Below are 26,261 nucleotides of genomic sequence, written 5' to 3' on the forward strand. Positions count from 1 at the left end.
GAGATAGCCCCATTGGTGACACATAGGGGGTGCACGTGGATGCATGTGCACCCCCTGAGCATGGTGGTGCACCCCCTATGAAAAAACTGCAGGAGCTCCCCACTTACCATCACTGTGCTCCTGCCGCCACCATGCTCCCACTGCCACCAGCACCACCGTGCCCCCCCAGCCGCCAGGGCCACGCATTGTTCATGGCCAGCCCCATGCCCCCAGCCCCCCAGAAAAGCCGCCCATGGCTCCACCCCACTCCCTGCCGAAGCCCTGCAAGCGGGCATTCTGGTCCATGCACCGCTCCAGCTGGGCAACAGCTCCAGCCCTGCCCAACTCCCTCCCTCCCCCCATATGGAGGTCTTAATGCCCCCCTCCCTCCCCACCAAATTTACTTGCAGGAGCTGCTTCCCAGGTTTCCTTGTGGCCATGAGCATATATCAGTTCACACCTGCACATGGTGCCCCCTGCCTGACCACCCTTTTCTTGCTCCCCCCACCCTTTGCAGGCTTGAACTCTGCCAGGCTGCAGAGAGCTCTTTGCAAAAGTGGAAAACCCACGTGTTTCTCCATTAAAATGAAAAATCTGCATTTTTCTCTGTTAAAAGGGGAAATCTTAATTTTTCTCTGTTAAAAGGGGAAATCTGCATTTTTTTCCCTATTTCCCCATGGGAAATGGAAAACCCGGATCCCTGATCATCAGCAAACTGGAGCTCAGTGATTGAGGTTGGGGTAGCTTTGGCTTGGAGTTGACTGAGGCTTACCATCCATTCAGTATTTTAGCTTGGACTCAGGCTTGCTCTAAGGCTCATGGGCAGCCTCCCTTACTTAATCTTTGATAAGAACAAGGCATGCCAAGTGAGTAGTCAAGGGAGGCCTACCTTAGAGACTGAGCCAGGCAGGAGCCGCACAGCCACAAGGGGGCATCTTTGCTGTCCCTGTGACCCAGTCCTATCACAGGGTGCCTTGGGGCTAAAAAGCTGGAGAACCACTTCCCTCCTTTCTCCCCTCAGAGACATAAGAGAAAATACTTCAGCTGTTAACAGAATAACAAGAGGTAGGTGGGGCTGGATACACAGCCCATTAACACCAGTCTGTGTTATGTTGTTTTTGTCTGCCTACACAAATTACATTGGAATCTGGAGCAAGTAGACATGCAGCCACCTCAGAGTAGCACCCCACAGCAGGTGGCCTTCTCACTGTGAAGCAGAGAAGCCATCTCTTGAAGAAGGCTGACATTGATGAAGAAATCCAGCTTTGGCTCAAAGGTGCAAGTACAGCATTTGAACACTTTAAGAAACTGGTGTTCAAAGATTGTGATTTCAGCTCTAAAACCAAGCTCATGGTTTATAAAGCAGTTGTGATCCCCACCTTCCTGTACAGAGCTGAGACATGGACAATGTACAGGAGACATCTAAACTTGTTGGAGAATTACCATCAACACTGCCTGCGGAAGATCCTTTGAATCCAGGGGGAAGGCAGATCCACCTCCTGCATCCTCTAGCATCCTCCTGCAAGCAAACACCATGAATGCTGAGGCGATGATCATCTGACATCAACTTTGTTGGGCTAGCTGTCATCCAGATGTCCAACTCCAGACTCCTGAAGCAAGTTTTATTCTCTCAGTTTAGCCAAGGCATATGCTCAAGTAGAAGGCAGAGAAAGTGCTTCAGCGACATCCTGAAGGCCAACTTAAAAAAAAATCCAACATTAATATCAACGTGTGGAAGACTATTGCCCAGAACCGCCCCAGATGTAAGAAGAGTCTGCCGTAGGGATCTCAGTACTTTGAAACCTAACAACAACAACAACAGGAGATGGAAAAGCAGGAGTGGCAGAAACATCATGTTGTGGACCAAATCAAGAATCCAGAGCCACCCACACCACATGGAAACACATGTCTGAGCTGCAGAAGAGTCTGTTGATTCTGGATAGGCTTCATCAGCCATCTTCAGACACAGAGATAAGGCAATTGTGGAAGACTATCATCCTTGACTGCGAGGGATTTCTGAAGAAGAGTCCAAGCAAGTCACCAACAGGTCCCTTCTGGGCCTTCCTTGTCCCAACTGGGCACTTAAGCTACTTGGGCCCTCTCAGCCTGTCCATGCCCCTCCAGGAGACCAGGCTCTTCCATGGCTCTGTCCTCCTCTACACACCTAATGCTTCACAGGTCTTACCACACATTGATGTTCATTCTCAGCCCCTCTTTGGATCCTGGAGCTTGGTGTCCCCTCATACCCCACCGTCTCTGGACTCTCTGACCCTGGTCCCACACTCAGCCCCCGTTCTGGACTCTCAGATCCCCCTGGTCCCACACGCAGCCCCTCCTTGGGCTTGACCCCCTAGTCATGCATTTAGCCCCTCTCTGGGCTCATGGACCCTCTGGTCCTCTCTAAGCCCCCCCTATCTGGGCTTTTGGATCCTGTGGTCATACATACAGCTGCTCTTTGGGCTCCTTCTTCTCATCAGGTGAGTCTCTAATCAACCCCCCTAGCAACCTGAAAGCTACTTCTCAGTGCCCTGTCACACACCCCTCCATAGTTTTTCTGAATTTTGTGATAGTCTGGTTGAGAATCACAGAAAATTAGGATTGTAAGGGACCTCAGGAGGTCACCTAGTCTAACCCTCTGCTAAAATACATGCATCCAACATGGGGCTCAAACCTATGACCATGAGATTGTCTCATGTTCTACCAACTGAGCTAGCTGGGATACTGAGTTGCAGTTGGAATAACCAAGTTTTCTTTTCTCCAGACTAAAAAATACTAGCTCTCTTGACCTTTCTTCGTAAGTTATGCTTTCCAAGCTTCTTACCATTTTTGTTGCTCTCTGCTAAAGTCTTTCCAATTTGTCCAAATCTTTCTTAAAGTATGGAGCCCAAAACTGGACACAGTCCTCCAGGTGAGGCCTCACCAGTGCTGAGTAGAGCTGAAGAATCGCTTCTCTTGATTTGTAAGTAACACCGGTGTTAATACAGCCCCATATGTTATTGGCCTTTTTGCAGCAAGAGCACAATATTAGCTCACTAGCCAATTGCCCGTCATTTAACGGAGTGTTTCAGTGAGTGTTTACATGGCCCCCCACCCCCCTGCTCACCCTTCAGGGCCAGCCATATAAACAGTCCCTCCGCTGCTGCTGCCACCTTCTCCAGCCTCCGGCACGGTGGCTCCCTCTCCTCTGCTCGCCTCCACTTCCTCTCCAGAGCAGGAGGCCTTCCCCCCGCCTTCCTGCCTGAGGTGGTGGCTGCAGAGGTGGTGGCTTCCTCCCCCCTGCCTGCCTCTGTCTCTGCCTCTGCCTCTGCCTCTGCCTCCTCCCTTGGTGCAATGGGGCTTCCCCTGCCTCCCTGCATGAAGCAGCGGCAGTGGTAGCTCCCTCCCTCCCTCCCGCCTGCCTCTGCCTCCTCCCCCAGAGCAGCAGGGCTTCCCCTGCCACCTCCCTGCTTGAGGCGGAGTGGCTCCCTCCCTGCCTGAGGAGGTGGAGCCCATGCAGCCTATCACCACCCGCCCCCTTGGCAGCGCATGCACAGTTGCCCAAAAGCTTTACAGACATACAGACAGACAGACCAAGCCCTTTATTATATTAGAATATTCAGTTTATGATCCACTGCAATCTCCCTAGGTCCTTCTTTGCAGTACTGCAGCCTAGCCAGGCATTCCCCAGTCTGTATTTGTGCAACGGATTTTTCCATCCATCCCAAGTGCAGGGCTTTGCATTTATCCCTGTTGATTTTCATTCTTTTTCTTTTTTCAGTTTTATCAAGTTATTCTGGGTCCTAGCCCTACTCCAGCCCTAACTGCTGACCTTTGCCACCAGAAGTCGCTCCCCTTGCCCTGGAAGTACTCCTTTACGGGGGGGGGGGGGGGGGGGGGGGGGAAGCCATCTTGAAACTGAAAAAAACTCAAATCGTATACTAAAAAAAATCAAACTTCTATGATAACTTATTTTAATTGTATTAAAAATATTTTTCTCCTGATCTATGTATTTGCACAGTGTATCTAGAGGCTATTGCATAATAGCTCAAAATGCAGCCTTATTCTTGTATATTGAGTATGGGGAGGTAAGGGGGTGTATGTAGGGATTGTGTGGTTGGGGAGTGGCTGTGAGGGTATGGTGGGGGGTGGGGGGTGTATGTGGGGCATGGGTATGGTGAATAGAGTGTATGGGGGAGGCAGGTGAGGTGGGCATGGAGGGGTGTGGGTGTGAGATATGTGGTTAGGGTGCGGGGTGTGGGAGGATGTGGGTGTGGGTATGGTAGGTGCATGGGGGCTGTGGAAGGTGGGAAGCCAGCCCCGCATATCCTGTCTTATCTTGGCTGCAAGGCTGAGAATCATATAGCACAGCATAGGGCCATCCTGGCCTGGCACATTGCAGTTTGGGGTGCAAGGCTGGAGACTGCATGGTGTGGCACAGAGCCAGGCCAGCCTGGCCACTCTGTGTTGTGCCACATGGGTCCCAGACTTACAGCAGGGAACCATGTGCTGCAGCTGGGATGAACCAGGTCAGACTGGCTCCATGCTGCATTGTATAGATCCTGGCCTTGCAGCCAGAACCGTGTGTTGCTGGGAGGGGCTGGGTCAGGCTGGGCTGGCTCTATTATGTGCTGTGTGGTTCCCAGTTACAAGGCCAGGACCAACATGGTGCAGCATGGAACCAGCTTGGCTCATCTTGGATCATCCCGCCTGTGACATGCAGTTTCCAGCTGCATGGCTGGGACCGCAGGACGCAGCAGGAGCCAGTCAGGAGCCACAGAAGCTAGGCCATGATGGCTGGCACCATGCCATACTTTACAGTCCCGGCCATATAGCGGGGAACTGCATACTTCCAGAGCCAGCCCAGCCCAGCCCAGACCCCACAGTTCCTGGCTGCATGGCAAGGACTGCAGAATTCAGCAGGATCCAGCCCAGCCCAATTCTGATGGTTCCTGCTGCATCCTGTGGTCCTGGCCATGCCACCGGGAACCATATGCAGCTGGGTTGGGCCAGGCTGGCTCCAGCAGTACATGGTTCCCAGCTGCATGTCCAGGACTCATAGCCCAGCCCAGCCTAGTCCAGCCCAGTGGCATTTTAGAGTAGTCCTGTGTCTTCAGGCTGAGTCAGTTCCGTGCCTCCACGTGGTGCTCATGACACTTTAGCAGCGAGGCACAGAGCCAGAGTCTTATCAGCCCCATGGAGTGGGGCAATCATCAGCAGTCCTGCCCCTTGCCTCCCTCCACCCATTCTTGCCTGAGTTTCCACTCTCGGATGGAGGGAGAGTGGGGGGAGCAGCCACAGGGTTCCAGGCCAGAAGGTTAAAGGTTGGGGGTGGGAAAGGCTGGGTTTGGGGTGGGGCCCAGTGGGCCTTGCTGCTGCCTCTGCTGGGTCCTGCCACTGGCTCCTTCTGCCACTGGGGCCTCATCAGCTTTTAGACAGGCAGCCACCAGCAGGTTATAATTTTCCTTAATTTTAGAGGGGCCCACGGGCCAGATAGAATGGCCTGGTGGGCCAGATCCAGTCTGTGGGCTGTATTTTGCCCACCCCTGTATTAAACAATTCATGACAGAACTCTGGGAGCCCCACCTGATGCCTTCTTCTAACTAGACATATAGGGGTCCATCTCTCTGCTACCCTGTTTGCATAAATTACACCTGAAAATCTGCAGTAATGCATTCTATTTATTTTCTTGGTGTATTACAAACTTGTGGCACAGATCCCAAAAGAAGGTACCTTTAGCATCCTTTGGCCCAGCGTGCATATGCCAGCTACTTGTTATACATTCTGTATTATTTGAAGACCCTTCAAAATTATCAGAACAGTTGCTTCCTTTTTTGGTTTAGAGAGAATTTTTTATTTTTACATCCTTAAAACTTTTTTCCCTTTCAACCTTAGAAAGAGATGAAAAGATAACTCCGTAAAGCAGAGTTCCCCACTCAATCAGGCATTGCTTTTATTTTGTTTTGTTACTCACATTTGGGGAGGGGGGGATTAAAAGCGGGACTTGCTAAAATCAAGAAAATTGCATTGTGTCACTGGTGGAGTTTATCCTGCCTTAATATCTTGGGAGCTGGTCTGATTTACTTTGGATTTGACTTCTGAAAGCAGGATGTTTTATCTGCCTTTTAACCTTTGACCCAAAGGTATGACCATTTAACTTTTATCTCTTTAGGAATAAGCCTGGACCCTGTCAAAGTTCCTCTTGAGACCAATAGTAAGTGCATAGTGAGAAGGGGCATTTCCAACAGTAAAGATGATACATGATTGCTGTTTTGGCCTGCAGGCAAGCTCTGTCTGTATAGGAAGGCTACCTGCGAATCACACTAGGCTAAAAATGATTTTCTTTGTTCAGTGGGTGATAAAACTATGCAGGAAGAGTATCATGAGAGTAGGCAACGGATGGCTTAGGGGCAAAGGGAGGGGGGTGCTAAATCAATAAAGGAAGCACTGAGGTTGGAACAGAAGCTCATTCTATTAAAAGGGGGCTAATTAAGTCAGGATACAGAACTACTCATTAAAGCGGTATTTAGTAGGTACCACTTTTTAACTCTCTTCCCTCCCTCCAAACTGAAGACTCATCTGTACCCAGGAATGCTGCACGTTTTGCAGCATTGGAGCAGCTGGGGCACAAATGGAGCACAGAGATGCTCTGGCCAGCAGCCAGAACATCTCATTGGAGGACCAAACTTCTGTTTGTTCCAAAGCTTGCTACTGTAGCATGCTTTGTGCCGCTTTTTATCCTGGTGCTTATTTTGCTACTGGGAAAACTGGTGCTGCTGCTGGCCAGGGCTGCATGTAGAGCCAGGGTTGTGCTCCAAGCGGCTCTGCCTCTGGCTCTCTGCCGCCTCCTGCTGCCAGGTTCAGCTCTGTGGGGCTGTGGAGCCTCCAGCTGTGCTTGCCAGGGCTGCGCTCCAAGTGGTTCCACCACTGGCTCTCCCACCACCTCCTGCTGCCAGGCTGAACTCCATGGGGCTGGCAGGCTCTGCAGTCCCACGGAGCTGAGCCTGGTGGTGGGAGGTGGCAGAAAGCCAGTGGCTGAGCCACTCTGAGCACATCACAGGCTCCAAGCACAGCCCTGGCCAGTGGCTCTGCTGCCTCCTGCTGCCAGGCTCAGCTCGGTGGGGCTGCAGAGCTGCTCAGAGGTGAGAGGTGGGGGAGAGCCAAGGCTATCCTCCAAGTGGCTCCAGCAGCCCCACGGAGCTCAGCTTAGCAGTGGGAGGTGGTGGGAGAGCCACTCTGAGTGCAGGCCTGGTCAATGGCTTTCCCCCACCTCCAACTGGCAGGCTCAGCTCTGTAGGGCTGCAGAGCCTCCAGCCACCAGGCTGTGTTCTCCAGAGCTGTGCTCTGAGCCAGGGATGCACTCCAAAGGGCTCTGCCGGCCCCATGGAGCTCAGCCCAGCAGTGGGAGGCCGCAGGAGAGGCAGTGGCGGAGCCACTTGATGTGCAGCCCTGGTGAGCACAGCTGCGCAGCAGGAGGCTCTGCAGCCCCCTGCAGCCCCCCTCTGCAGCCCCCGTGGAGCTCAGCCTGGCAGTGGGAGGCGTGGGAGAGCCACTGTTCAGGGCTGCGCCTGGAGTGGCTCTGCCACTGGCTCTCCCACCACCTCCCATTGCCGGGCTGAGCTCTGTGGGGCTGGTGGATCAGATCCACCCAGAGTAAAGCCCTGGCTTTCCCCCTCCTCCCACCACCTGGCTGCTTCGAAACTCGAAATGTTTCATAGCTTTCAAAACACTTCGAGTGCCCTCATTTCGTTTCAAAGCCTTTTGTTTCATTTTGATTTTGCTGTTTCTCAAAACACTGCAAAACAGCTTCAAAACGAAACACCCATCAAAATTTCACACAACCCTAATGAGCAGCAGCTGAGGCTAGCAGGCTGCCCAGTGAGGGGCCCCGGGATGCCGGGAGAATGCGAACTACCTTGACACAGGATGGGATGTGGTACAGACATTTAATAACGTGCTTTAACCTAAATTGCTTTAGCCCAATACCATATCCATCCAGTGTTAACTTAGTGGAATCTGCCATTTTTAAAGCAGTCTATGTACCATGAATGTTTGTTCGGTTATGGCTTTAGAGTGTTTTCTGTGTGCTTAACACGTGGTAAGTGTAACTTCTATACAGACCCAAGGTTTTACACCACATTGGTGTTGCCTGATTTTCCAACTGCTTTCTGCAATTTTCAGTTATAGCAAAGTTTTTTGTTCTGAATGTTCTTTTCAATCAGGAGATTGAATGCAGTACTATAAGGGTGGGTAGTGAGCAGGCCACGAGCCCTGGCTACTGTCTAATTGGGTGGGCGAGGGGGTATTGAAATGGAGCTGGGGGAGGAAATAAGGAATTTGCAGAAAATTTAAGTGAGAAGGCCATATATCCTGGGGTACATTATCAGATGTGTAACCCAAAAAGGAAGTCCAATTTCTAGTAGAGCATGGGGACATGGTAGCATTTCTGAACTGGAACATTTAGGTATTCAAACATTCATTTTTCCAACCACAGTATTGAAATGTATGGAAAACAAACACTTCTCCTGGAAAAAAATATTTAGTTGGAGATGTTCTATCAAAGCATTAAGCCTTGGTGAAAAGTTTTCTACCCAGGAATAACTTAGAGTTTAAAGGCTCTAAAAAGAGACAAGGGCTGTAAGTCTAGAGCAGAACAAGAGTTTCCTAGTTGGATATAGTTCCAGAAAGGGCCATAAATCAAGCTTGTTCTTGTGGGCTCGCAGCATGTTTTCAACTTCCTCTGGAAAATGTATCATAACAAAGGTAGAGTGCTTTTTACTGGCCAAGACTTCAAGAATACTGCTGCCATTTACCAGAATTTGCATATTTGCAAGCATGTCCCTGTTCCCTTCTGGGAGATTTTACAATTCAGTCTTCTTCGTTGGCTTCTCTGCTACACCTTGTGGCAGCCAGTTCATCTAAAACACTTTTACTCTTCTCACCACAAAACAATCCTTTGCATGCTGTTAGTTGTTGCTGAATCAAGTTTCTAGCATATGCAGATGCACAAATGCCGTATTAGCTAGCATATGAATCATTGCTGGCATTACTGATTTTGTAGTGTGGATTCCTGAGTTGCATGAATACACTGTGCAATAGGGCTGCGTGAAACAGCACCATTTCATTTCGACTGCCATTTCAACGGGACAGTGTTTCATTTCAAGTTTTGTTTTGTTTTGTTTTGAAGCACTGTTCTCTTTCATTTCATTGAAATGGTTTTGCTGTTTCAACACTGTTTCAAAGTTTCGCCCATAGACCATAATGGGTAATCATGAAATTGCCTATACCTTTGTCATTTCATGCCTGATATGAATGAAAATAGCAGGGAGGGTAGGCCCTGATGAGGCCACAAAGCCTGTCATGTTTCAAGGAGATAGGTATAGGGGTTTCTGGGAAACTGCACCTCAAAGTCTTGAAAGCAAAACTCATGTCACTTGTAAGTGTGAAGGCACAGGAGGGTGAAAATAGCAGGCATGGCTTCTGAAGCCATGAAGCCTGCCAGATTTCAAGGATGTAGGTGCATGGGTTTCTGGGAAACTGCACCTTAAGCTGCTGACGTGTGTGACTTTGTGTGTTAAGGCACGCCCTCACTGGCGCTTGGGCCTCTAATCTACATGACATGGTAGTGTGCCCCAGTAAGGTCTCCTCCTCCCCTACAGCCTCAGTGCAGTCCACCACTTTAAATGACAACAGGTAATAACTTGGTGAGCAGCACAGTAGCACTAGCAGCATCGTAGGCAGCCAAAATGTCACAGAGCCTTTCTTTCCTTTCCTGCAGGAGCTTCTTCTCCAGCAGTTGCCAGAGAACTCTCCCTGTCAGCCTCAGCTCTGGGGCTTAGATGTGCCCAGGGTCCTGCCTCCTTTTGGTCAGCTGATCAGGGATGGGTGCTAGGGGTGTTGTCTAAGGACATGGCACTGGCAGACAAGGTTCTTTGAGTCAATCTGGTATTTTTTAGTAGACCAACTGAATAGTTAGCAAAGTTTAGGGTTGAAAAACCCTTTGTCAGGCTGAGGAAGCACCTGCAGTTGGTGTGTGTGTTCTTCCTGGATGAAAGGAATAGTAAAGAAGCCAGAGGCTGGCATGCAATGCAGGCAAGAAATCCAGTCAGTGAAAATAGAAATGAAGGCGTCAGGGGGTGAGGGACAGGCTGGGGTGGGGGGGAAGGAGGATGTAGCAGCACAGGTAAAAGTGGAGAGGTACCTGGGCAGTCAGATGTCTGGCAGGTTGTAGCGTGTCAGAATTCCAAAGTCGATATTGAGTCCATGAGTTTCTGTATCTAGGAGACTGATGAAGTGTAGCTCATAGGCTCATAGGTGAAAAGTATATTCAAACAAGCACTGAACCTCCCTAATCTCATCACCAGAAGTCAACTTCCTACAGCCCAAAACACACTGAATGGATCCAGGCCATGCCATGACAAGACATGCAAAACCTGCCGACACCATCTCCAGTATGGAGATATCTTCCCAATACAATACGTATCTCCAGAGCACACCAAAAATCTATCAAAGACGAGAACAGAACACCACCTGTCTCCAATCTCTCAGGCCTGATCCTCAAAGGGAATTAATTTACAAACCACTTTTCACAGATGAGCCTATGAACTTCACTTCATCAGCCTCCTAGGTACAGAAACTCATGGACTCAATATAGACATTGGACTTCTGACACACTACAACCTGCCAGACATCCCCAGGTACCTTTCCACTTTTACCTGTGCTGCTACATCCTCCTTCCCCCCCACCCCAGCCTGTCCCTCACCCCCTGTCACCTTCATTTCCATTTTCACTGACTGGATTTCTTGCCTGCATTGCATGCCAGCCTCTGGCTTCTTTACTATTCCTTCCATCCAGGAAGAGCACACACACCAACTGCAGGTGCTTCCTCAGCCTGACAAAGGGTTTTTCAACCTGAAAGCTGGCATCCCAGGCAGCTAAGCTGAGCTCACATGGAGCCTTGCAACTCCACTGCAACCAGCAAGCCTTCGGCCTGTGAACGATGTGATGGGTGTGGGCTTTCCCTAGCCAGGACTGTGTGCATGTGTGTGGTGGCTGGAGGTTATGGCATCACCTTTCACCAGGGGAACCTTTGGTCCTGGCATATCCTGGAGCTGCCGTGCTGCCGGCAGTCCCACCAGGCCTCCCGTTGCTGGCAGAGTGCAGTTTTAGTGGTCATGCCCAGGACCTGGGGTCTCCTTCTTCCCCATAGCCCCAGCTCGTACCTCCTGGCATGAGAGCTCAGCAGGGAGATGTTCTTTCCCTGCTGGCTGGTGATGCAGTGAGTGCCACCTCCAGCTCTAGGAGCAGGGCATTAAATGGTTTTTAAAAAATGAGAAAAGGAAATAGGTGCAGACAGAGTGAGGAGGGTGTTTCATAATGCCTTGTCTTTGCCTTGTTGTGCTGGAAAATCTGCGTGTTCTTCTGTAATGTTATCTGATGTATGTAATATATGTACATAATTGTATATGCATGCGTATTTACATAATGTATATGTGTATTTACAGAATAAATGAAATAAAAATATATAAATGTATATATGTGTTCCTATATAAATTCTATATTATAATATGCAATATAATTATGCTGTGCTTCCCTGCGTAGTGAATTGAATACACACTGTAAAAGAAAGCACAGTTTTGAAAAAAATCAAAATAGACTAACAAAAGCAAAAAGGATTTTGTGGGAGGAATAAATTGAAAGAAATCAATGAATATAATAATAAAATAAAAGAGTATAGAAAGCAAAAGGTGTTGATGAATCCCACTTGCTAGGCTAGCAAGTAGGAAATGAATGGTAGCCTTTGTTGTCTGATGCTGCTGAGCCACTGAAAGATGGCTCAGTAACTGACCCAAGGCAGAAAGCAGCTCAGTTCAAACAATGCTGCTTTTTATGCTGTTTTTCCATCCCTCCCCCACAGCACTGGGATTGGAACGAACCTCAGGGAAGGATCACAGTCATTGGCCAGCTATACAGTCAATATCAGAGCAGTCCTTCCTCACTCTTCCCCCACCCTCTCCTTACTTTCTGTTTCCCTGCAAGCAAGCCCGGCTTCTGGTTCGAAAAGCGAAACTGCCCTGGTTTCATTTCAAGGCTGTTTCAAAGCCCTTTTTTTCATTTTGTTTTCACTGTTTTGAGCTCGAAACAAGTTGAAATAGTGTCAAAACAAAACAGCCAGCAACATTTCACATAGCCCTACTGTGCAACTCTCCGTTGATTCTTGGTCTGGTCAAGGATCTCAATAAGGTGCTCAACAGAGTAAGTAACACAAGAAGGTTCCTCATACATAGGAGTAAGCTCAAGTAAACAGGACCAAGAGTGACACCTTCCTTCTTAGCCCTTGGGTCATCCCCTCTGTCCTCCCCAGGGGTCTTACCAGACATCAGGAGTCCTCAAAACCCTGGGGGTGTTCCTCAGGCTGTTGGTCTTCTCTGCATGGAACTGGGAGGATCTTGGTGCCAAGGTAGAGGTGCGCCTGCAGCGATGGCACTGGCATCTGCCCAGCCTCTCCTACCATGAGCAGGTCCTCATTGTCAATAACCTGGCAGCTGCAATGTTGTGATATTGGTGCACCGTGTTGGACCCCTTGCTGGACCTGCTTGAGAAGCTCCAGTGACTTCTCATGGACTTCTTTTGGGATGGGCATCATTGGTTCCCCTGAACCATTCTTTATTTGCTGGTGGCTAAAGTGGGCCAGGGCTTAGTTGACCTAGTGGGCAGGGTCGCTGCCTTCTGCCTGCAGGCCCTCCAAAAGCTCCTCTACTGCGAGAGCCCCTTCCCTTGGCAGCAGCTAGCTCATGTGCTTTTGGGCCAGGTTGGGGAAAGGGGCTCAGATATGACTTGGAGCTTTTCTTTATGGATCCTACCCTCCTGGACTGAGCCATCCTCCTACCCTTCTACCAAAGTCTGGCACGATCCTGGCAGGCTGCCTTCTGCCTCCTGCCCCAGGCCAGGCATCTGCAGTTACTGCAGGAGCCCCTTGCTATAACCTGACCCTACAACATGGGTTACCAAGCCTTGCTTCTAGTAGCCTTGTTGACTCCCTCATCCGGTCACATACTATCAGGCTGGGACACCTCTTTGACAACACAGCCCGGTCAGATTGGTTGTCAGCCGAAGCTCTGGCTGCTGTAACAAGCAGACATCCCCAGGGCAGTCAAGAACCCCTGGAGACACCCCAGAATCCCCTTTATTTCAATCCATTTTTGGGAACAGTTTCCCCTTTGCTTTCCTGCCATGGCTTGATGTTTCTTTTGGTTCTCAAAGGGGAGGCTGCCCCAGGGCTTCCCAGGTCAGGTCTTTACTCCTGAGCAGCTGGAAGTGAGGAGCTCCTGCCTTAAGGGCTAACTGCATGCCTTCATACCAACCCTATACCATGCCCCATGCCTCAGATGTCCACACAACTGTTGTTCCCTCCACTGGGTCCTTGGCCTATTCAGCCACTGCCCCTTTAATGCAACTAGGCCTTCTAGCCTAGGCCCATTGTGTTGGACCTACCTTGAGGCACTAGCTCAGCTTCCTCCTTTCTTGCTGCTGGGCCCCTGGCCCCTGTCAACTGCACACCTATGATGCTGGGCTCTCTGGGCCCTGTCTCTCTGCGCCCCTCTGGGCTGACCTGGAAGACTGCCTCCGGGCACAGAAAGCCCTCTGTGCTGTGGATGTCCTGGGCAAAACCTTTCTGTTGCTGCCCGTTGTCCTGGTTGTGGACAGTAATCTTGGTGGTGGGCCTGGCACTTTACTGGTTCTTCCCATGCCTCCTAACATCAGTACCAGGATCTGCTTCAACGCGCTCCCCCAGAAAGCCCTGTATCTGTGGGTGATTCGAGTCTGCCACGCCTTAGCACTCGACTCAACATGATGTGGTGGAGGCACGTAGCGGCACTGGCACTCACACCAGCCTCCCCCACATCATGTACACTCTATAAGCCCCATTGCTAAATAACATGGTGACCTCCAATGGCAGTTGCTACATGGGATTCTGGCTACTGGCACTCTCATCCGCCACATGGACCCAGGTGCATCAGTGGCCTGCCCCTTTTGTCCAGGGGGAGTGGTGGAGCATCTTCACCACGCCTTCCTCAGATGCCCCTGGCTGTACCTACGCCTTCCTCAGATGCCCCCGGCGGAGAAGACTGCCCAGCGCTTTGCTTGAGGCTCTAGAATTGGCACGCTCGGAGGCCACATACTTGTTCTTCTTCCCATACCAGGCGGCCAATTGGGGTGTCATCTGCCTAGTCAACTTCTTACTTGTCCAGGCTAAGATGGCCACCCTCAAGAGCTGCAGGAACTGGGTCACTGGGGCCAGCTCAGAGGATTCCCTGCAGTTCTTCTAGATTTTGGCCCAGGCATGCCTGTCACTGGAGTTTGAGCATGCAGTTCTCCAGCAGACAGTGACCACCTTCCAGGCACGTTGAGTCATTCAGGGAGTGCTCTGCAGTATCAAGGGTTGCTGTCTGGTCCTCACGCTGTGACACTGCCCCCCCCCCCCCGGGGTATGAGCAAGGGGCCTAGTGGATTGATTTGGTACTAGGTCTTTTTGTTTTAAACTGAGGGCAGACCTTGAGGGTGAGCCCCAGGCTCTATGTTCTGTACCTGGGCCCCTGTGCGGGCCGTCCTTCATTATATTGTTACCCCCTTTTCCCCTAATAAATGTTTATAAAATTCAGAAGTCTTTCTTTCTTTCTTCGTTTATACTGAACATTCTAATGGGGGGAGGGAGGGGGAGTCTAACATGGGCTCTTTATCTAAACCAGAAACACGATACAGTTCTCCATTTCTCTGTGGTAATCTGAAAAATATGTCCATACTGTATTTACTTCCTGAAAACATTTTTTTGGTAAGAAAAACACTTTTTGTATTTTCTTAGAGGTTAAAAAAAGAACATAATGAAATTCCCAACCAGAACATTGACTCTGACGTGACCCTAGATGTTAGTGACTACCACTTTCTTTCCTATTTACAATGGTGAAGACATTTTTCTTTTGCATTTCACACCATTGAATTAATTCCAAACTCTTTTTATTTTAACCAATTTTATGAAAAATAAATACCCCTGTTGAAACTTAAACCTCAGATCAACTTTTGGCAACCTAACCATAAGGTAATGTAAAATATAATATAAAACCATATATAACCATAAAATCATATCTTGCTCCTATGTTGTATTTAAAAGCATTGGTGTGCCTTCAGATCACATTCATGAACCCCTTCCTAGGGAAAAAAAGAAAACCCATTCTTTTTCTTTAAATTTTATGGAAGCCTATCTGTCAAATCAGAGCCAGCTGTGTTTTATAATTCTTCCTTCTAGTTCTTGGATCTCCCTTTCTTGTGACTTTCATCTGGCACCAGATCAAAATAACTTTTGACATGGTCTTCAGTGTCACCTCCTCAGGGTAGAGTTTTAGGCCAACTGTACATGTTTGTAATATTACTTTTTATATATGTGGTTTTATATCTGGCTTAGCCTCTAGCTCACTATATTGCTGCATTGTTGCACAATAATCTCCTTAAAGTAATTAATGAATACCTATGTAACCTTGCATAAAAACAAGCCTCACTATCACCAAAGAGCAATGTGGAAAAGTGTGTCCGTGCATAAGCGTGTGCATGCACTTTATGGAGGAAAGAGAGATCTACTAGTCTGACTAGACTGGGCCAAGGGGAAACTTTACTACAGTTCTCTGTTCTGTCACAACTCCCTGTGAGTCACTCAATTTCTCTGTGCCCTAATAGTAAAATGGGGATAAGAGCATTCTTCTGTCTTGTAGAGAATGCATTGAAAAAGCAGTGAGAAAGGCTAGATAAGGCCTGTAGATAGCCTCCCCTGCTAGGGTTTGCTGGTAGCTATTTGCTGGGGTTTGCTGGTAGCTATTTGTCCTGATTACATGGATTTACTGTGTTGAGTCTTGTGAAACCAAGGCCAAGCTAAGCTCTGTGAAGCAGTCTGAATCCACTAAGGAACAGGCTGAAAGGGAACATCCCCAGTATTGCAAGTCCCAAGTATCCAACCCCCCCCCCCCCCCCCACAATTACAGCCTCAAAAATCAGGTTGGTATGAAAATCATGAGATTTAAAAAATAGATGAATTTGAGGTTCATGGTCTTTTGGGTTTGGAGCAGTTAGGATTCACATTTGTGAGCTTTTCAGTGAAACTGTTTGACTTTTATTTTTTTTCTGCTTTTGAAGGAAAATTGAGAATCTTACCCAGTTGTGTGGTGCCAGGAAAGGAGGCTTTAACAAAAGGACAAAACACTGCAATAAAATCACTTCCAATCTTTGCTATTTGGAACAAAACAGAAGGGGCAGGTGGAACCTGGATGCTTATTTTTCAGGTGCTTAGCTCATGTCTTAGAATCTAGTCTTGGATTACTCTAGAACAGGGGTTCTCAATCCCCGGGCTGTGGCCAGGTGCCGTGGCAGGGCGGCTGCCAGTTTGCAGCATAGTCAGCTGCCAGACCGGAAGTGGCTGCGGATTGGCAAACCGCAGCCCCACCAGAGCTGGGTGGAGAAGCCGCAGCTCCTTGTGCAGGGCCTGCAGCAATGCAGGGTTTAGCCCAGCTCCTGCCTGGGAGGGGCGGGTATCCTCACCTGTCTTCCAGCTGGAAATTCCGGCTGTAGTCAGCTGTGACTGCTGGGCCACGGTTTGTTAGGCCATGGCATAAAAACTTTGGGAACCCCTGCTCTAGAATCTTTCCTGGTAGCGCCGCATCGGTATGGGGCTGTGCGTGTGTGTGCTGCCTATTTTTGTAGGCATTACCGTTATGACAGAAGCTACAGTTGCACCAGCAGAAGGATGCTTTTTGTCAGGGTATTTTTATTTTGCTTAAGGAGGTATGATATGGTATGAACTGGCAAAAACTGATTTGGTTAGTTTAAGCCAGAAGCATAAGTATTTGGTGCCCTGGGCTGCGATCGGGAAGGGGCTTTTGTTACAAAGCATGCGTCAAATGACAGAGAGAAGGATGAGAGGGAGGGGGCCAGGGGAGTCTTACCTGGCTCTGGAGAGTCAAAGAGCATGACTTACCACACCCTGGTTGTTGCTGCTGGGGCATGGGCTTGGGTTCAGCCTGCTGCCTGCCATTCTGGCAACCCCACTATATCATTACCTGGGGTTAGTATCTCATTCACCTGCACCTCCTTAGTTATGCTACTGGCTTAAGCTGTGTTTCCACTCATAGGATTTGTCATTTAAACTATGCCAGCAATGGTTTTCTGGTACAGGCCTAGCCTCAGGCTTTTGAGGAATATGGCATATCCTCTGGACTTTTTCCAGAATCTTAGGAGTTCTTGATTGTCTTTGCAGTCATGGCATTCAAGGCCATTGGCGCTCTGTGGCTATATCTACACAGTAACTAAAAGTATAGTTGTGGCCAGGCTAACTAGCACTACTGCCTCCCAGGGCTAATTAGCCTACCTGTGGCACTATGCAGATGCTCCATACCCCAAACCAGCCTCAGTGAGCTGCATCTCAGCACAGCATGAAGCAAGTTTACCATGTAACATGGTCTCTGTGCCCCTCTAAGTCTTTTGACCTTCCTATCTGTTTCTTTTTAAAGCAGCAACAGCTTGTCCTTTGTTTGCCAGTTTGGGAGGATCAGTTAACCCAGGGCTGTTCAACTGGCAGTCTGCGGGGTGCTTGCAGCCCACAAAGAGTTAATACATAGTCTATGGCCTCCCACCTGGCCACTGCTCCTCCCATTTCTCCTGCTGCTGCAGCATCTGGTGTCTCCAGGCTCCCCTGCCACCTCTGGCTCCTGCTTCTTGTGCCCTGTTCCTGGTACCGGGTGGGACTTGTGGGAGAGTGCCCACGGCATGTGGCGTGTGGCCCCCTGCCACCTAGAAGTTGGAGGGCCCTGAATTAACCCTATTAATTAACCCACTATTAAGTGCTATATATTGTAATTTTGGGATCAAAGATCAGAGCTTGCACCTCGGGGTGTGCTCCCTCAGAATCTCTCCCCGCTCCTACTTGGGATCTTGAATGCAGGCTGGCAGTGGGTCATGGTAGTTCTTTGCCTGCACCTTTCAGGTGCTGCCAGCTTCCCAGGTTGCTCAGTGTTAGTCAGTCCAACATGAACCAGAAGAATCCTTAAGTTCCTGACTCATGTCCCTTTCAAATAAGCATAGTGTTCCTGTGTTTCAGAACATCTGCCTTGCTCTATCAATCCCAAGCTGAAACTCTTGGAGGAGGAAACACACATGGGAATTAGAATGCATGGCCTCTTTGAAAATTGTGCTACTGAAACCCAAAGAACTACTTCTGGATAAATATATGGAGGAAATTGGTTAAATAAATGCACCATATTCAGTGCATACATTGCTTTCAAGTCAATACACATCTGAAAAGAGAGAAAATTCAGAGCCTTTGTGTGGAGCCTGCGCCTCGCTCCGTCTGACCTATCGGGGTGTGGCCCCTCCCCTCAACTCGCCTGCCACTCCTTAGATGTACTCAATTACCTTCGGAGGGGGTCTCCAGTGGAGCTCTTTATCCTGGGTGGGGCCTCCCGATAGGCAGTGGTACTCACGGTTATCGGACGCGGTGATCCACGGGGCTCCGCCTCCCCTACACCCCGTCCACACGCCAGCCGCCGGGCGATGTCCTTCAGGTGTTGCCGGGCCCAGTATGATGGCCTCTGCCCGGTTCCCCGGTTCTCGGTCGTTCCCCTCTCCTGCAGAGAGGGGTTTCTCCTTTCTCCTCCCTTATAGATAACACTCCTCCGGACCAGGGGGAGCTGGTGGTTGCTTCCCCTGGTTCCAGCCCCCTCCTGGGGCCTCCGCTATCTCCCCTTTCCTCCCGTCCGCAGGGCGCTCCCCTGCTTCCTGTACGGCTGCCGCTTTGGGACGCAGCAGAGAGAGTGCCTCGGCATGCACTCTCTGATCACCTCTTGCCTGGCTGCTGGCGAAAGGCGTCCCGCTCCTGCCTATACTGCTTGCTTGAGACCCGCAGGCGGGGTCCTCGACGCTCCGTGCGAGAGCCTGCAGCACGGGCCGTGCACCCGTACTCTCTCCCCCTGGCTCTCCCTCTTTCCCTGTCCTGTCGGCGTTTTTGAATCCTCCCGCAGCGGCCGCTCCGGCCGCTGGGATTGGCTCAGCTGTTCGCCGTGTGGTGAACAGCTGTTGCCAGAGCCGGCGTAATGGCGGCTCGCGCGGCTGCAGCCGCAGCTGCGGCTCTTCCTCCCGCTGCCCCTCTGCCGGTATGTATGCCCTCCTGGGGCTTGCTCTCGGGGTCTAGGGTCTGTGGGTCCCCTCTTCTCCCCCTCACTCGCCTGTGGGGGCGCTTCGCCGCCACAGACCTCCCCCCTTAAGTTGCCTTGTGGCGGCTGATTTTCTCTCGTGACGGCATGTGTCACCTGCAGCTCCTCCCCATGGATGTGGCCCGTACCGTCCTCTGCGTCGTCTGCGCCTCCCCACCTGGACAAGAAGTCAGCCACAAAGTTATCTCGGCCTGGACGGTGTATCACCGTGAATTTGAATGGCTGTAAAGCCAAAGCCCAGCGGGTGATCCTGGTGTTCATGCTCTGTTTCTGTGTTAACCACTGTAGTGGTGCGTGGTCTGTTACTACCACGAATTCCCTCCCCATCAGGTAGTACTTAAAATATTCTATTGCCCAGCGTATTCCCTTTCGATGGTGGCATACCTGGTTTCTGCCTGACTGAGTTTCCTGCTGGCAAAGGCAATTGGGCGCTCCTCCTGCCCGTGTTTCTGCAGTAACACTGCTCCCAGCACCCGTCCTGATGCATCCGTCTGTAAAACGAAAGGGGCGTTAAAGTTAGGCGTGTGCACAACAACGTCATGGCGCATTGCTTCTTTCAAATTCTGGAAGCTTTTTTGCATCCCCGGTGTCCATTTCAGTGGCGTCACAGATTTCCCAGCTAACGTGTCAGTAAGTGGCGTGGCGAGCGTCGCGAAGCAGGGTATAAATCGTCGATAATAGTTAACGAGTCCCAAGAAGGAACGCAGTTGTTTGCGGGTTCTCGGTTCCTGGAACTGCCTTATAGCCTCAATCTTATCTGTGAGTGGCCGAACTGTCCCTCGGCCTACTCGAAACCCTAGGTATGCTGTTTCTTTCCCCACCAGTTTACATTTCTTTGGGTTGGCGGTCAGCCCTGCTGCTCGGAGTTCCCCCAGGACTGCTTTGAGGTCTTGGAGGTGTTGTCGCCAGCTGGCCGAAAATATAATGATGTCATCAATGTATGCCGCCGCGTATGCTGCGTGGGGTGCCAATAGGTTGTCCATTAACCTCTGAAATGTCGCAGCTGCTCCGTTGAGGCCGAAGGGCATCCGCGTAAATTCGAATAGGCCCCATGGGGTCCCGAAGGCCGTTTTGGCACAATCCACGGGTCGCATCGGGATCTGCCAATATCCCTTTGCCAAATCAAGCGTGGTTATATACTGTGCTTCCCCAATTTTCTCCACGAGGTGCGTGACGTGTGGCATCAGAAAGGCATCAAACGTAGTCAGGGCATTGAGCTTCCTGTAGTCTATACATATGCGCAATGACCCATCCGGTTTGACGACGGGGACTATGGGGCTCCGCCATGGACTGCGGGACGGTCGTATAATCCCTTGTTCTTGCATTGTCATAATCTCTTGTATTTCCTGTTGCCACCGCTGCGGTATCGGCCTCCATCTCTCCCTCACCAGTGCGCCCTGAGGGGTCCTGATTTCATGTTCTACTCCCGTTACTCGCCCCGGGATCTCTCGGAACACTGCCCTAAATTCCTCTATCAAAGCTAGTAATTCCTGCTGTTGGTGGTGGCCCAACTCCTTGCCCATCTGTACTGCTCCCTCCTTCCCGGGTCTCCTTAACCCGAGACACATCGGTCCCAGGTCCTCCTTTGTATCTTCACCTAAGGCCAGCCAGCCCTGGGGAGTTTTCCACTCTTTGAGCAGATTTACGTGGTAAATCTGTCGCTCCCGGCGGTGACCTGGTTTAAGCAATTCATAATCCACGGGCCCTACTTGTCTCACCACAGTAAATGGCCCCTGCCACATAGCCAGCTGTTTGCTGGAGGAGGTTGGCAGCGATACCAGAACTTTGTCCCCCGGCAGGAACGTCCGCATTTTCGTCTTCTGATTGTAACACCTTTCCTGTATGCCTTGGGCGTCCCTCAGATTTTGCCTGGCGATCCGTTGGGCCGTGGAGATTCGATCTTGTAGCTCCTCCCGATACCTCTCCGCCGATACCCCCAAGCCTATTGGCTTCTCCCACTCTTCCCTTACGATTTGTAGCAGTCCCTGAGGGCTATGGCCATACACCAACTGAAATGGGGAGTATTGGGTTGACTCCTGCGGCGTGTCCCTTAGGGCGAACAGCAGGGGTGTCAAGATGGTATCCCACTTCCGCGGGTCTTCCTGGGCACACCGCCTGAGCATCCGCTTGATGGTCCCATTTAACCTCTCTACCAAGCCGTTAGTTTGGGGATGGTAGACCGAGGTCTTTAGTTGGGTGATGCCGAGGGTCTTGCATAAAGCCTTCATTACCCCAGACATAAAGTTTGTTCCCTGGTCCGTGAGGATCTCCCGAGGTATGCCCACCCGTGCTATCCACTTAAGAAGTTCCTCCGCTACCCGAGTGGCATTTATGGACCTTAGGGGCATGGCGTCTGGGAAGCGGGTGGCATAATCTATCATCACCAGGATATATTGGTATCCATTATGAGACCTGGGGAGAGGTCCTACTATATCCAGGGCGACCCGCGAGAACGGTGTCTCCACTATGGGCATGGGCTTCAGGGGTGCCCTTGGGGCCTTCCATTCCTGGGCCCTCTGACACTCTGGGCATGCGGCCCCCCACCTTTCCACATCCTCTTGGAGACGAGGCCAAAAGAATTCTTGGACCAGTCTCGCCCGGGTCTTGTTACGTCCCAGATGGCCACCCAGGGGTGAGTCATGGGCCAGTCTCCACACCGCTTTGCGGAGTGAGGTCGGGACCACTAATTGTCTCCCCCGTATGGTACCCTCCTCACCCCGTTGGACCCGATATAGTAGCCCCCCTGTTACCTCGAAGCTGGGACGCCCCTGGGAGGGTCCTTCCCCGGGGTCGGCGTCCCACATCCGCTGCAGTTCCGGGTCCTCCTGTTGTGCCCTACAAAATTGGGCCGCGCTCACGAACTGTTCCAGGTCGATGTCGCCTGTCATAGTCTCGTTGTGACGGGCTGTGCCCTCGCCGGCCCACCCGTCGCCCCTCTTGATCTGGTTCCTCGCCTCCTGCGTAGCCCTCACTCGCTCAAGGACAGTATAGAATGGGCCCCATTCTCGGCCTAGTATCATCTCGCATGCCAGGGTCGGGGCAATTACCACTCGGAGCTCTCCGCTAAACTCCATTACCCTAAGCGGGACATAGCAAGTCTGGAACCGCATCTCCCCCCTAGTGTGCAGGTCATCGTCAGGGGCCCGTCACTCTTTTGTTCCCTCTGTGGAGCGAGGTCTGCCCGAAGTAGGGAGTGGGAACACCCCGTGTCCAATGTGGCCTTAACCATCCTGTCTCCAACCCATGCGGTTACTACGGGCCGGTTCCACCCCTCGTTCTGGGCTGTCGACCCGAAACTGCAAACCATGGGTTCCCCTCTCTCTGTCTCTTTGCCTCTGTCCCGGGAGGGTGGATATCCTGTAGGGGTGTGGCTCAGCTCGCTCAGGCCTTCCCCACATTTGCAGGAGATGTGTCCGGTTTGCCCACAGCGGTAACACACCACCCCTTTCGGTGTCCCTCGTTTAGGGACCGTTCGCCTTTCCCCTTTGCTTGGGGGTCCCTCTTTCATGCCTTGGGGCCCTCGTCCGTATCCCCATTCCCTTTCCGAATTCGCAAAAGCCTCTGCCAAGCGAAGTGCCTCTTTGCTAGTTTGCGGCTGGTGTCTGCGTACCCACCTCTGGGCATCCTCTTCCAAATCCCATAGGAACTGTTCTAACAGGATCTGGTCCATCACGCTCGCCCGGTCAAACTTGCCGGCTGGCAACCATTTGTTGAGCGAGTCCCTTAGAGCTTGCAACAACCCCCGGGGTCGCCTGGCCTCCTTGGACTTTTGGGCTCTAAAGGCCTGGCGATGACTTTCTGGTGAAATCTCAAGCCTGTAGAGGATTGCCGCTTTCACTGTCTCGTAATCACGAGCTTCGTCCCTCGATAGCGCTCGGTAGGCCGCTTGGGCCTGGTCTATCACCAGCGCCCCCAGGTGGTGGCCCCACTGACCATGGTCTAGCCCTGTCTGGACGGCTGTCCTCTCGAATGCCTCGATATAGGCTTCTGGGTCGTCCTCCCTAGTCATCCGGGGCATTTTAAATAAAGTAGCATTTCGCTGTATCCACTCCTGCTGGTGTGCGCTCTGTTGTTGCTGCACTGCCAGCACCTGCCCTATGGCCTGGATAGCCTGCGTAAGCAGGTCTGTGGGCGCGAGGGCGGGCTGTTGCATCGCTGTCGGGTCCCGGGTCGGGACACTGTCCCTTCACCACCGTACGAGAATGATGTAGTTCCCGGCCAATGCACCACTGTGGAGCCTGCGCCTCGCTCCGTCTGACCTATCGGGGTGTGGCCCCTCCCCTCAACTCGCCTGCCACGCCTTAGATGTACTCAATTACCTTCGGAGGGGGTCTCCAGTGGAGCTCTTTATCCTGGGTGGGGCCTCCCGATAGGCGGTGGTACTCACGGTTATCGGACGTGGTGATCCACGGGGCTCCGCCTCTCCTACACCCCGTCCACACGCCAGCCGCTGGGCGATGTCCTTCAGGTGTTGCCGGGCCCAGTATGATGGCCTCTGCCCGGTTCCCCGGTTCTCGGTCGTTCCCCTCTCCTGCAGATAGGGGTTTCTCCTTTCTCCTCCCTTATAGATAACACTCCTCCGGACCAGGGGGAGCTGGTGGTTGCTTCCCCTGGTTCCAGCCCCCTCCTGGGGCCTCCGCTATCTCCCCTTTCCTCCCGTCCGCAGGGCGCTCCCCTGCTTCCTGTATGGCTGTCGCTTTGGGACGCAGCAGAGAGAGTGCCTCGGCGTGCACTCTCTGATCGCCTCTCGCCTGGCTGCTGGCGAAAGGCGTCCCACTCCTGCCTATACTGCTTGCTTGAGACCCGCAGGCGGGGTCCTCGACGCTCCGTGTGAGAGCCTGCAGCACGGGCCGCGCACCCGTACTCTCTCCCCCTGGCTCTCCCTCTTTCCCTGTCCTGTCGGCATTTTTGAATCCTCCCGCAGCGGCCGCTCTGGCCGCTGGGATTGGCTCAGCTGTTCGCCGTGCGGTGAACAGCTGTTGCCAGAGCCGGCGTAATGGTGGCTCACGCGGCTGCGGCTCTTCCTCCCGCTGCCCCTCTGTCGGTATGTATGCCCTCCTGGGGCTTGCTCTCGGGGTCTAGGGTCTGTGGGTCCCCTCTTCTCCCCCTCACTCGCCTGTGGGGGCGCTTCGCCGCCACCCTTTGAATGTTCATGTTAGATTGTGTATGTTGGGGAGATGGTCTGTAATTTGTGCAGCTGATTTCACTTATTATGCTAGGCTGAAATTCACGTGTGCGTACAAGACCTACATAGGAACTCTTCACTGCTTAACTCTAGTTGGAGTTCAACATAGGTGCAAGTGGCCTCTATACCGGGTGAATTTCATTCTCCTTGCATTGTCTGCAAACAGGTTGTAACTTTCTGAAGCAAAAGGCAGGGCAGGGTGGCTTCTTAGTAACTAATCGGTTCACAGAGGCATGAGCTTTTGTAGGCAACAGCTTACTTTGTCAGATGCTATAACTTCATTGTGAATGCTTGAATTTTCAGAGGGGGTCTGTGTCCCCAGGACACTGTTTCTGCTGGCCAAGTGGATAAGTATATTATGAGCAAATTTTCCACCAGTTTCCAGTATTTTCTGAGTATCACTGTTTCTATCTTGTGATTAATTGTGTTTTCTACAATATCAGTGCAAAGTGATCATCAAGGGATGCAAAGGGTGTCCCAACACAGAGTAGGGGGCAGGAGCTGAGCACACCCACCAACCTAAGTGTGCAGACATGCTTCAAACAGAAATGTGTCAGTGCACTCGTCCCTCTGTGCACACGCAGTGTCATAAAAGCCCTTTGACCCAAAGATTCCTGCTGTAATTGGGGCCACTTGATGGGTAGCACAGGGGTGGCCAACCTGTGGCATATGTACATGGGCAGCCTCTGTGTGTGGTACATGGTAGATCAGGGAGGGGGTAGGCAGCACAATGGGAACATAATTCAGAGCAGGAGAAGGGGATTAGAGTAGCACTTGGGGAGGGTGCAGGAATAATTGTGGCATCAGAAAGCTTGGACCTTACCGGGGTAGCATCACAAGTCAGATCCTTGATTGCAATTTCATACTTGGTGTCCCCTAAGTAGGAGAGTCCCTTAGTCCCTCGTATAGATTTCATAGATACTAGGGGCTGGAAGGGACCTCAAGAGATCATCAGGTCCAGCCCCCCCCCACCATAGGCAGGAAGTCAGCTGGGATCAAGTGACCCCAGCAAGAAATAAATCCAGCTGTTTTTTGAAGGAATCCAGAGTAGGTGCTTGCACCACCCGTGTGGAAGTTTGTTCCAGACCCTGGACACATGCACCATAAAGAACTTTTTTCTTATATCCAGTCTAAATTGGCCTTCCTGGAGTGTATGGCCATCAGACAAGAATTCTTTTCTACACACTAAGTCCTCAGTAGGCAAACTTGGCAGAATATATTTTATTGGGGTCCTTGGGAAGTAAAGAAGCAACTGGAGCCATAGGTCAATTTACACTGAAGTGGCTATTTCAGTCATAATGTTTCAGACTCCCTAGGGATCAATAGCTGGACTGTGGGATCTGCACAGCAGTAAATCCACTAGCGTGTTCCAGGTCTGCCTGCTTTTCTAGTGCCCAGTGCATGGGGTGATTGAAGAAGACTGGGGGAAGGTCTGTCCCAGGGTGGAGGGGGCGAAAAAGGGCAACTGCCCCAGGCCCTGTGCTTTGGGGGTCCCCGCGGAGCTGGGCGGAACAGCCGTGGAGAATCTGTGCTGCTGCCGGCTTCACATCCAGCTGCTCGGCACCCCCCACCCCCTGCTACCGAATCCAGTGCTTCTGGCTGCTTGGCATCCTTCCCCGCCCCCGCTGTTGAATTCACTGCCAGCTTCCTCGCGTCCAGGGGTGGGCCGCGCACAGGCTGATTTGACCCAGGCCCCGCACCCTGCTCGGGTCACCTCTGACTGGAGGAGCTTGACTTCATGATGGCCTGGGGGTAAAGAATTACTGGTATACAGCATGGAAGTTATTACAAGAGTTAGTGCTTCCTCTGTCCTGTTCTGCCTTTGAGCAGTAATATTGCTGTTTTTGATGGTATCTAATCTCCTGGTCCAG

At 51.4% G+C, this 26,261-nt stretch overlaps 2 long non-coding RNA genes across 5 annotated transcripts in view; one reads left to right on the top strand and one right to left on the bottom strand.

Annotated features, from left to right (window-relative positions):
- LOC132250947 (uncharacterized) overlaps window positions 1-26,261 on the top strand; it is a 227,778-nt gene that overhangs the window by 86,932 nt on the left and 114,585 nt on the right. The window lies entirely within an intron of this gene.
- Window positions 392-26,261, bottom strand: part of LOC109285871 (uncharacterized) — a 310,547-nt gene continuing 284,677 nt past the window's right edge. For all 4 annotated transcript variants that reach the window (XR_002093776.2, XR_009462693.1, XR_009462692.1 and 1 more), the window contains one exon: window positions 392-1,678. This is a non-coding gene — a long non-coding RNA (uncharacterized LOC109285871). The remainder of the gene's footprint in view (window positions 1,679-26,261) is intronic.

Source organism: Alligator mississippiensis, chromosome 5 (assembly GCF_030867095.1).
Source record: "Alligator mississippiensis isolate rAllMis1 chromosome 5, rAllMis1, whole genome shotgun sequence".
Taxonomy (NCBI): domain Eukaryota; kingdom Metazoa; phylum Chordata; order Crocodylia; family Alligatoridae; genus Alligator; species Alligator mississippiensis.